Source organism: Parus major, chromosome 25LG1 (assembly GCF_001522545.3).
Source record: "Parus major isolate Abel chromosome 25LG1, Parus_major1.1, whole genome shotgun sequence".
NCBI classification, from domain to species: Eukaryota; Metazoa; Chordata; class Aves; order Passeriformes; family Paridae; genus Parus; species Parus major.
In genome coordinates, this window is record NC_031793.1 from 436,750 (window position 1) to 448,094 (window position 11,345).

General features: G+C 51.1%; 1 long non-coding RNA gene across 2 annotated transcripts in view; it reads right to left on the reverse strand.

The window, feature by feature from the left end:
* Positions 1–249: 249 nt before the first annotated feature.
* LOC107214591 overlaps positions 250–11,345 on the reverse strand; it is a 23,648-nt gene continuing 12,552 nt past the window's right edge. For both annotated transcript variants that reach the window (XR_001524978.1, XR_001524979.1), the window contains 3 exons: positions 8,861–8,952; positions 8,087–8,449; positions 250–634 (listed from right to left, as the gene is read on the reverse strand). This is a non-coding gene — a long non-coding RNA (uncharacterized LOC107214591). The remainder of the gene's footprint in view (positions 635–8,086; positions 8,450–8,860; positions 8,953–11,345) is intronic.

The window sequence follows — 11,345 nt, forward strand, 5'->3', positions numbered from 1 at the left end:
AGGGGAGCACAGACAAGTCCTGGAAAGGGGCTGGAGGGGCCTAGAGGGTGGCAAGACTCTTGTTGGCCCTGCACAGTGCACAAGAAGCTTCATCTTTGTTAAAGCCTCAAGGCGTGCTCTTAATGTTACCCCTCTAATAATAATATTTCATCTGCCTTATCTGATTAGGTTAGGCTCATTTGATTTTTGCAAAACACCTTTAATCACCTTGCAAATTCCCCATCATTACAAACAGAGCCACCACAAACATTATTGGCAATCTGAGTTTTATTTTCAGCAATCTTTTTTTTTTTTTTTCATATGCAAGAAAGACAGTTGTAAAAAAATAATTTTAAAAATATGAACAAGACAGAGGCTGAGAAAACATTAACAAGGCCCTATGCTTTCTGCTAAAGTGCCTTCATTTCATTATCATTAAATTTGCCTAGTAATTAGATTTCGGTGCATGAATATTTTAAAAAAATGTAACAGACAGGCTGTCAAAAAAAAGCACGACAACATCAATTCGATAATTTTTTAGACAGAGACATTCATAAGCAATTAACACAGATTTCCTGGGGTTGGAGACTCTTTTTCTTTCTTTTCTTCTTGTTGTTTTTAATTTTTCCTATTCTTCCAGCCTTACGTTCTTCACCTGAAATTAAAGGAAAAATAAAATCAGTGTAAACATCAGCACTTTCTGCCATTTTTCCCTGTTTGCTGACATGATTTCAGTGCCATTTCCCCCTCGCTTAGCATGCTCCAGCACTCCTCCCCCCACCTCCCACCCCAGCCTTGCTAAACACGGGCAGGCACAAGGTTGGGTCATCCATCAGACCTCCCCACTCCTGCAGGACCAGATTAAATTAAGGTTGCATGAAGCTTCTGTCTTGATCTTCAGGCATTTCTGCTGAAAACAGTGATTTTGATCACTATTTGCATAATGTACAGTTACGTATTCACCGGCTCCCTAATTATACGATCTGTGTTCGACACCGCTGCAGACGCGGGGAGGCTTGTGCAGGGCATACCAACCACTGCTCACACATTCCTGCTCCTGCTCCTGCTCCAGGTGAGCCCAGGGTGATCCATCCCCTCCCTGCAGGCTGCAGCCACGGGACAGGGGTGGCCTCAGCCCCCTTTGCCTTTCCCAGCTCGTCTGAGGGTGACACCATGCCAGCCCCTGCCCTACAGCTGCCAAAACAGAGCCATTGTCCTCCCGTTTTCACCCTCTGGGATGCACATGAGGCCCACAAGCCTTTCTCTTCTTCATCCTGCACATTTCCAACAGGATCAAAAACATTTCCAACAGGATCCACTTTTTTTCCATCAAAAGGTGGATGGAAAGCAGCACAGTCCCAGTTTCCCCCCTTTTTTCTCTCCTCGGTGTCCCAGAAGAACCTCATGTGCCAGAAGGAAATCCATGCCCTAAACCACATTTCCCACATGACTGAGGCAGTGCCACTGACCCCATGGAGATGCCCAGGAAGGAGCTGGTTGCTCACCACCAGCTTCTTGCACCTGCAGTGGGAAAGTTCCCACTCTCTCCTGAACTCTTCATTTGGAAAACAGCAAAGTTTGCAGGGATTTTCATAGGGTCATGGGATGGTTTGGATTGGAAGGGACCCTAATGCTCATCTCCTTCTTCCTCTCACCCTGAGCCAGGGTGCTCCAAGCCCTCTCCAACCTGGCCTTGGACACTTTCAGGGGTGGGGCAGCCACAATCTGTTTCATTTCAGACAGAGCTTCCCAAGTTCCTGTGTTTAGTACTAAATCAGGTCCAACACCTGAAATACTCTAAAGATGCGCTGGACAGATCCAGCCTTTAATTCAGTGGAGCCCTTGGAATGCTGAGGGAGCAGCCAGACTGGTGTTAGGTGTGTGCTCTTACAAGAGTGAGCCCCACCTGGGTCAGCTCACCTGCAGACAGGAAGCCAAAATCACCTTTTCAGGTGTTAAAGAGCATGAGCCAGAGCTAAGAGATGTGCTGAGAAGACAATATACAAAACCCCAAACCCCAATTATTTGACCTAAACATAGGTGGATATTTAAAACCCATGTCCGTGTTATTTTTTTATTATTGTTATCATTGTCTCTGGCAAATTAGGAATACACAAAACAGCCACACACAAAGAAAATCCTGGACCTCAACTCAGGTCATGCCTTCCTAAAATCTCCTTTGCAAGGTTTTATCGGCAAGAGCAGGGAGTAGAAGCAGTTGGTACAAGCAGCTGAAAGACCAAATCAAAAGCATGTGAGCAGATTAAAGAACCAATCTCTCCGTTTGATGCAGAGGAAATCCCACTAATTATAAAGAAGGGGCTTATTTCCTGGAGTCACTCTGTTTGAAGTCATCAAAACTAGTAATACTTAATTACTCTACTTTATGGAATATATAACATCGAGGCCCTTCGCTGCTCGCCGGCCCACTGCTGCCATGGCTGGTGCTGGGTTTCCAGGGGGCTGTGGTGATGTTCCTCCTCTACCTATGCCCTTATTTATTCAAATGAAGCCCTTAACAGCCCTCACATGAGCCTGCGGGGAAGCATTTAAACGTGCTTTAAAAGGAGGTTATAATGAAAAAAAACCCAGAGTGATTTAGCCCTGTGAGTTACCTGGCTATTACTGAAATGTGTGTGTGTGCCACGGACTCCTGCAGAACCGGGCACGGAGGATTAAACCACACTGAAGGTATTTGCCTCATCCTAATCCTTGAAAAGGGAAGGGAACTGACAGTAGTGTGACTGAAACACGGCCCTTTGGACCTTGCTGAGCCATCTTTGGAGGTCCAAGAGCAAGCTGACAGCTTCTGCTTCATGGACACATCCAGATGACATCCATGGATAGGTGGAAAAGCACAGTCAGGTGTCTTGAGGAAACGAAAGGAGGCACGGGATCTTCTCAGAACTGGTACAAAGATATCTAAAATGGAGGACTTCTTGATTGTCCTCATCTCTCCAGGTGACCTTTGGGCAAATCTGGTCAGGATGTGCTTTGCTAAAGGGCCAGCAACCCCCAGTCTCCTCAAACACCATGGCAAAGCTTGAGTTTCTGGCACTGGCTGATTCACATGGAGGGGAATCACAGATTCCATTAAAAAGTAGCAATAATCCTATTTTTACAAGTTGAGAGAAGCCTTGGAAAATGTGACCCAAGAGGTTCAGGCAGGGAAAGGCAAGTAAGTTCCATTTTGCCATTCCTGGAGTGGTCCCAAGTGGATCTGAGTATTCCCAACTGCATCCCTAGCCCTGATGCTACTCCCAGCACCTGAGTCTTCCTCCCTGGTAAGGGAGGAAAAGCCAAAGCCCTCTCTCAGGATACAGCGAGGTTCCCTAAGGCCAAAACTCCTCTAGAGGCAAACTGCAGGGAGCAGTTATGGTGAAGAGCTGCCCATTTCCATGGCTGGGAGCACCAGGACAGCCCAGGTGTGGGTTTGACTTGCCCAGGTCTGGCTGGTTATGAGACTTTTTTCAAATTGCTCTTTTTCCTGCTAAGCTGGTAAATGCTGCAGGGGAGGGACAGGAGCACAGCTCCATCCTTCATCACCACCTGGGTGTGTGGGAGCTGCACAGACACCACCATTACCAATGGCAATAATGAATCTCCTGCTCCATCCCAGAGCTTCTCACAAACATTGGAGTCCAGCTGGGAGAGCACATGGAGATGTGGAGCCATGTGCCTCTGTTTGAAATTCTGCACATACCATCAGGAATGTCCCAGGAATGCTGCCTTGGAGTCATGAGGCCTCACAGCCAGGAATTGTGGGTGAAAAGTGTTTGTTCCCCCTAAGACAGAAGGGAAAGAAATCTGCTAAGCCCAGGTTTGACCTGACTGGGAAATGCAACCGGGCTCCAGACTAGCTCAGCTGGCCTGAAAAATCCCTTTTAAGATGTCTGAGCCTTGTAGAAGCCCCAGGCAGAGCATGTCACTAAAAACCACTCTGCCTCCATGAGGCCCTTTGCAATTCTGTTTTTGGTGGGAGAACAGGTGGGTGCCGTGCTGAACAGCACCCACAGAGCAAAGATCATCAGTGTCTGCTGCTCCCCCTGCTCTTGGCTCTGCCCTTCCTTGGTGGAGATCAGGCTCCAGCAAGGCCCCAGCACTGCTGGGTTCTTTGGGAGGATGGGAGTGCACTGAGATCCACACAGATCTGGGAGATGAGGGCTCAGTGTCCAGCCTGCTCTGCTCTGGGTCCCAAGGACTGCACGGCCCTACCAGGACCTTCCCCTTTGGAGAGCAAGAATCCACCCAGAGTGGCACAGCTCAGAGCTGTCTTTGCTCTGTCTTTTACGTGCTTGGGGGACCTGAATCAAAATATTTCCCTGAGCAGCGCAGAGAATTCCAGCATTTCACCCACTGCGGGTGGTGGGAATAGTTCAAGCAGGACCTGAAATAAAGCTCTCACATTTCAGTCCCTCTGGAACTGAGAAACACCCACGACTAGCCTATAGCTGATTTTTTGCCTCATTTCTTCAGCTCTAACATATCAAAGGAGAAAAAGGATCTGCTGCAAGGCAAATGTCCCTATCTTTGCTGGCTGGCAAGAGACCAGCCAGGAAGGAAATGTACTTTATCCAAAGAGGCTTTCTAGGGCTGGACACATCCTCCTGTGTGTTCTGTCATGGCACAGGCAGCAGCAAGGAGCAGACCCAGACTGCTCAGACCTGGGACTCAGCCCTGCATCTCCATCTCAGCCATGGGAGTGATGACCTGCTGCAGGTGGGAAAGAGCCTGCATCCCTCAGGGCTCTGGGCAGAAGGATGGATTTAACCCTCCTGGTCCCAACCTTGTCCTAGGTCAGAGCTCTGAGCACAAACTAAACTTTGGGGGCTGCTGCTTTGCACGCTGCCCTGAGGCCACAGGCAATGGACCTTTTTTCTCTACAACCTCAAAATGCGGGCTCAGGCAGAGGTGGGTTCTGTGCCTGAAAAATAAACACACCCACAAGACCTAAACCTTCCCGTGAGAGAAGGACAAGGGCTTAAAAGCTCTGCCCAGAGGGGTGTGGAAGGGGGTCCTGCTCTCCTGCTGCCTCTCCCTGGAGGAAGGGGTGAGTTGGTCCCCACTGCCATCACAGAGAGAAGACCTCGCCGCAGCCTGGCTGAGGTCTGTTTGTCACTTTTCCTTCATTATTTGCAGTTTGTACACAGGCGTCATTAGGGATTCATTCGGTTTCCCTAGCAGCAGGCATTAGTCTGGCTTCCCTTTCCCCCTTCTCTCGCCAGCGCCCTTTATTTTTAGTGTCTTATTTACAGTTTGACAGAGTAACTGTAACCCTTGCAAGCTACTCCAGCGGCTTTAATCGGGGGAATAATGAGTCCTGTCTGGCGATGAATAGAATTTAGGGGACAGATTGTTCCACACTCGCCCGGTGGGGTAATTTATTTATGTGCGCACTTGTCAGGAGGAGAAAGGGACGGGGGATCTGTATGCACCGAAGACATTGCCGGCGCTGAAAGGGAAGGGAGAATGGAGCCAAACGCCCCAGATCCCGCTGCCCCCCGCCCCTCCGGCAGCTGAATGCCTCCGGTGGCCGTGAACTTGGATGGGCCGAAAGCCCCATTCCCAGGCCCTCGGCACGTCAGCGGGGCCGCCGGGCGGCTGGGCTGCGGCAGCGGGCCCGGGGCTCCAGATGGGTCCGGCCGAGGCGGGCAGCCCTCCCCGGCACTGCCCGCATAGCCGCGGCACGGGGAGCAGCCCCATAGCAACCGTACAGTAGCGGCAGCACAGCGGGGGGCTGGGAAGAGAGGCAAAGCCCTCGGAAAAATACAGGATGGGTCCAGACAATGGCTCTCTCTCATATCATAAATTACACGGCAGCGACAAAAAGCAACGGATCCTGCCCTTCTCCCTCGCTCCCACAGCCCGGGCGCTCGCTGGGCATCCCCGGGCATGGGGACGGCGGCAGCACGAAGGAGGGAGGTGGAGGCATTGCAGCTTCCAGCCCACACGGTCTCCTTCACCCTTTCTCTGTCCCCTCAAAGCGCATTTCCTTTGCTCCTCAGCTTTTCTGCTTTCTGCCTCCCCTGAGCACCAGCATCTCAGTGCCTGTTGCACCACGACTGTGCTCCTTCCTTCGGCCAGCGCTGGCCGTGCCCAGAATCACAGAGAAGCGGCTCCTGGTCCAGAAGCAGGACGATTTCTCCTTCTTCTACTCTTCAGGGGAAAGGCCCTTTCGCTCCCTTTTTCTCCTCCCTGGCTCAAGGCTGGGAGCATTTTCCATCTAGAGCCACCAGCAGCAAGGTCTCAGCTCAGCGTCTTCCAGGAGATGGTTGGACTGCAGCCACCCCCAAACTCCTGTGCAAAGCAGGACAGCGGGAGCCACCAGGCTCCAAGGTGACCTCAGGCAGGAGATGGCCCCCATTAGCAGAAAGGATCCACCTTGCAGAGACACTGAGAAGAGGCAGGACAGGTGTGCAGGGGGTCTTTTTGCACCCTCAACTGACATCAGAAAGGGTGGGGGGAGCCTCAGGCTGCTCACCCCCGCTCAGACACAGAGGTGCGGAGTTTGTCGCTGATTTCACTTAAATGTCTCCTTGCTTGGCCCAGCTCCCACCTACACTTGGCAACTTTCTTTTACAAAATAGCCTCAAAATTAGTCTAGAATTACATTTTCTACCAAAGTGAGGACACACTCTAAGTAGCCAGTGTGGCATCACGTTGCTCTGGCAACACCCTTTTCCCACCAGTGTAGCCATCCTGGCTGCAGGGATTTGCCTTCACTGCTCTGTCAGCAGAGCCAGGAATGAAATGCAGCCACAGACTGATTCCTGTTGCCACGACGGTGCAGAGCATCTTCCTGTTCCTGGAGTTTTACCAGTTTGCCAGCATACTGGGAGAGAACTGGGTGAGCCCCATGACTCTGACACCTCACCCAGTTTGGGTTCCTCTCACAGGTGAGGGGAGGAGGACCATGGGTTCTGGCTACCTTAGACTTCAAACCATGGAAGCAGAGAGCTAGTTGGCATTGTAGGGGACTAAACCTGGCAGAGAGCACTGACATCACATCTCCAGGCCATAGAGCAGAGAAGAACTAGGCTTCTCTGGATGTCCAGTGGCTGGAGTAGAACTTGTGTGATGGTCCTGGCACTTTGTCACCGTGGCCAGGGGCCAAAGGTGGTGCACTGGCTATTTTGGAGAAAAGGTCTGACCAAGGGTCCTAGAGTTGGAGAGAGCCCTCAGCCAGCACAAGCCCCTGAGATGCAGGTGGGGGTCTGGCAAGGTGGGGACAGTGTCCGCTCAGATCCCCACACAGGACCTCACCCCAGGGACCCTGCACCAGCTCCCAGCCAAGGGGTGCTCCAGCCCAAGAGCCAATTTCAGGGCAGACCTTCCCCTCGGCAGAGAGGTTGAAATCTCTCCTTGCTCAGCTGAGCTCAAGGCGAGACAAGAGTCCTTGCACGCACTTAAAAAAGGAGAGGAAAGCTCTTTGCCCCAGGAGCCTGTGTCCTGCAGGGTGTTTTGGTGGGTGCACAGCCCAGCCTGGGGTCGGGGGCAGCCCCTGCCCTCTGCTGAGGGAGCAGAGCGGTGCCAATCCCAGCCAAACCTGCGGCACCACTTGGTCGGGCCTGGAGAGGGGGAACCTCCTCCCGGGTACAATGACTGTCTATTCTGCTGATCACAAGCCTAATCCTCTTTGGTTTTTAATTGGCATTTGGGCTAAGCTGATTTAAACCTCTTCACCTTGTTGGGTCCCCCCTCCCCACTTCTTTTTTTTTTTTTTTTTTTTTTTTTTTTTTTTTTTTTTTTTTTTTTTTTTTTTCCTTTTTTTTTTTTTTTTACCAAATAACAACGCTGCCATCACCAAGTCCCCAGCACAATGACAGCTTTGTGCAAGGGCGAGAGGAGAGGAAAGGGAAAGGGAGGGGGAGAAGGGAAATGTGCTGAACACACTTGGAAACAATGCGGAGTTTGTGATTCAGACTTGACCACTGGCAAAGGACCCGCTTCAGCTGCGCCTCGATAATAAACGCACTGTCCCATCGCAGCACCTCTCCCCCTGCCCATCACCTCCACCTCAGGCCAGCTGCCCATCGGGGTGGGCTCTACCTGCCATCCCCACAGCCCAGTGGGACCCAGCACAGTGGTACCACATCCCCAGGCTCACCAGAGAGTGGCCCACAGAGCCACGTGCAGGGCAGGATGGGGCTGTCCCGGTGTCCTCTGCACCCCGGCCATGCCTGAGCCGGTGCTGTGTCCCCATGCCGAGGTCTGGTGCTGATCAGCAGCCCTGCTCAGCCTGGACAGACGCTGCTGGAAATCAGGATCCACATCATGCTCCAGCCCAGGGTCGGCCAGCAGGAGCAGGGAGAGGAGGAGCGAAGTGGGATCAGCTGTGGTGAGGGGCTTCTGCTGAGGGGGCCTCAAGACAAGGTCCTGCTGGCAGCTCCTCACAGCTCATGGCTTTTGGGGGCTGGGGTTTTCCATATAACCCCCACTCCTGATTCATGTAATAATGAGCCAATCTGAGCTAAAATCAAACACAACAGAAACACCTTTACTATCCCCTTTCCATTTAACAGGGAACTCTCCTCCCCGAAGAACCCCAAAGGAGCCCTTTGTTCCTGTGGATGAGACACACCTCTCCCAGGGCTTGGGCATTATGAGTTAACAAACCCACAAAAAAAGATGTTAAACACAGAAAAAAATCCAGATGTTTGAGGCTTTGGCCCAAGTGGTCAGCAAGGAAGGTGCTGGTGACCATGGAGATTTTGGCTCCTCTTTTTCCCCACCACCTGGTCACCATGAGCTCTCAGCAGCCCCCAAGCACTTGCCATGGAGACACTCAGTTCATCCTGGCAGCCTGATGGTGCCAGACCCAGAGTAAGAGCTTAGGAAAAGTCTTTTAAAAAAAATTTAAAAATTTTAGAAATCCACTTACCATGATATTCCCAGTGAACTCTCCCCAGGGCCAGAGACCTACACCTTGTCAGCCAGAAAATGAGCATCACGTAGGGTGAACCCATGGCCAGCCTGGCAAGAGAGAGAAAAGAGGATCGGAACTCGTTAAATGTCAGCCCCATGTTCCCTGGCCGGATTACACCAGGAAAGGGAGATTACAGCCACGCTTCTGACACGAAAGCGGAATGAGGGAGAGAGAATTCATCTCAAAAACTCTCAGCATCTTTGAAACTGGACTGTTTTCCTAACTTGAGATGCCTCTGTGGGGTCTCAGCCTTGCAGGGAGCAAGAGGAGCCAGGGTCTGGGGCAATTTGAAATGGGGGAAAAGCTCTCATTGCACCATACCCTGTCCCTGCCACGTGTGGTGCCCGCCAGCATCTCACTGCAGACGTGAGCACTAGCAAAACCAGCTTCAGGTACACAAAAGCTACAAGCAGGACCAAAAGCTCTAAATCTAAGTGAAAAAACACCTTTGCTATTCTTTCTTTGTCTTCTGAGGAGCTGTGTTCTCCATGTCTCTCTCCCTGCCAGGGGCAGTGATTGCTCCAGCAAGGCCCAAAGCCAAGCCCAGAGCACCCTGAGGCCGGGGGGATTTATCCTGAGCACTTTGCTGTGGCCAAGCACAGGGACACATCGAGCAAGAGCCTCGTTGAGGGAAGAGTCTCGGGTCAAAGAAGGAGCCTGACAGGATGCACCCTGTGACTGCCACCCTCAGTGCAGCTGGAACCAAGGGACAAAGCTCCAGGGCTGTTCATCTCTGCTTGAAAATACCAAAATTGAGCAGCCCTGACCCTTTGGATGCTTTGGAGTATCTCTACAGAATTGTTTTTTGTTTTAATAGTATATTAATGTTCACTTTATATACTTTCCATCACTACAAACTCTGTTTCCAGCTGTGGCTACTCAGAGGCTACACATGGATTTAGATACCCAGTGCAGAATTGCCATGTCTTAACCGAGGAGGGGCCAGAGAAAGAGCTCGTTCTCCTGTCCATTAGTCCTGTAAATCATCTCTAACACTACAGAAATCAGACACAATCTGATCCTGTGAAAATTCAGTGGTGCAAAGCCAGTGAGTGGCACTGGTGGGAGCAGAGCAGCAATGCCCAGACCCATCCTCTCCTTCCAGCTCTGCTTCCAACACACTCCTGTGCCCCATCCTAGGGAAGGAATCAGAAAAAAGGAAGGGGAAAAAAAATCCCCCAGCACAGACTGAAGTTTATAAATAAAAGCAGTGAGAAGTGGACTAAGTAGCTGCAGCTTAGCCCAAGAGCTAAGAGCCTTAGCGCATTTTTGCAAGTTTTAGGGAAGTATTTCCCATTCCTGACTAAGCACGTTTGGCAGGCAGAGTGGAGCGCGTGGCCACACATCCTTCCCAGCTCCAGCTAAAGGGCTCCAGCAGTGACAGTCACCCCTTCCCCAGTCCCTTCCCACCTCACAGACCCCACCAGAGACCGGGCTAGAGCCAAGCCCAGCCACATTCCCCACGGGGCTGCCCCCAGACAGGCGTGCCTGGGGCTCCAGCATCAGCCCCCAAGCAAAAAATGTGATTTTTCTTCTAGGGATAAATTTTGAGTTGGTTTTAATCTGCTTTCAAAATTCCTGTCACATCAGGGTTAAACTCACTTAGCATATTTAGGCTTTTAAGTTTCCAGGTCTCATGGCAACAGAGGGATGGGGAAAAATTAAAAAGAACAACAAATGCAGCCTCATGGAGCACCAAGATTTTCACCTAAACCACAAACCTCTTGCAATGGGTCTTTAGATAAAACACCCCACTACATTTCCAGTGCTGTAGTAAAATTAATCACTTCCCACCCCACCAAGAAGAGAAGAGATTGTTTCCTCTCTTTAACATTATTCTGAGCACAGTAACTTTGTGCCCACAGATCACCTGGACCAGGCAAAGCCTCTCATGCCTCAGCCCATCACACGCAGGAGGGGATGAAGTCACTCTTGTTTCACGTTGATTCTTTTCCCCTTTCTTAAACTGCCATGAAATGGTTTCAGCAACAGAAAAAAATGAGGCTATTGAATTTTTCTAGTCCAAAAGAGGGAGGAGGGGTAAAAAAAATAATTAAACAGCTGTTTTGCTAATGTTATCACAGTACACAAAGAATGAAACATCATCTAGTGCATCTAGAAAAAAATCCTGCAGCCAAGCCTCAAGCCCCACAACGTCCCCAGGAGCACGGAGGGTATTCTGAACAGTAACTTTTAAAATACGGTAAAAAAAGACGATAGGATTGCCTTTGGTGCCATTCCCAAGTGTAAAAAGTGGCGGTGAGATGGAAAGAGGCTGATTTGGGGGCGCGGGTCGGCTGAGGGGTTCCGCGGCTGTGACGCCCCAGCGGCGGCGGGAGAAGGGAAATCCCCAATTCCCGCGGCGAGGCCCGGGATGAGCCCTCGGGCCTTGGTCCGGGATGAGCCCTCGGGCCGAGGCCCCGGGATGAGCCCTCGGGCC